We start from the raw sequence: 571 nt of genomic DNA, 5'->3' as shown, positions 1-571 counted from the left end.
TTTGGGGGGATTTGGGGCATTTTTGGCAGAATTGAGGCATTTTTAGGGGCGGGATTTTGGGCATAATTGGGGCATTTTTAGGGGCAGGATTTTGGGGGGATTTGGGACATTTTGGGTTGAATTGGGGCATTTTTGGGGGCAGGATTTTGGGCAGAATTGGGGCATTTTTAGGGGTGGAATTTTGGGGGCATTTTGGGGAAGATTTGGGGCACTTTTAGGGGCAGGATTTTGGGGGGAATTTGGGCACAAATGGGGCATTTTTAGGGGTGGAATTTTGGGGCATTTTGGGGAAGATTTGGGGCATTTTGGGCAGAATTGGGGCATTTTTAGGGGTGGAATTTTGGGGCATTTTGGGTTGAATTGTGGCACTTTTAGGGGCAGGATTTGGGTCATTTTGGGCAGAATTGGGGCATTTTTGGGGGGGCATTTTGGGTCTCATTTGGGGGCTCCACGAAGCCTTTCCGGGGGCACTTTTAGGGGCAGGATTTGGGTCATTTTGGGCAGAATTGGGGCATTTTTGGGGGGGCATTTTGGGTCTCATTTGGGGGCTCCACGAAGCCTTTCCGGGGGG

The sequence above is a fragment of the Pyrgilauda ruficollis genome, unplaced genomic scaffold (assembly GCF_017590135.1).
Source record: "Pyrgilauda ruficollis isolate IOZ18807 unplaced genomic scaffold, ASM1759013v1 scaffold1421, whole genome shotgun sequence".
NCBI lineage: Eukaryota > Metazoa > Chordata > Aves > Passeriformes > Passeridae > Pyrgilauda > Pyrgilauda ruficollis.
This window is presented reverse-complemented; position numbering follows the sequence as displayed.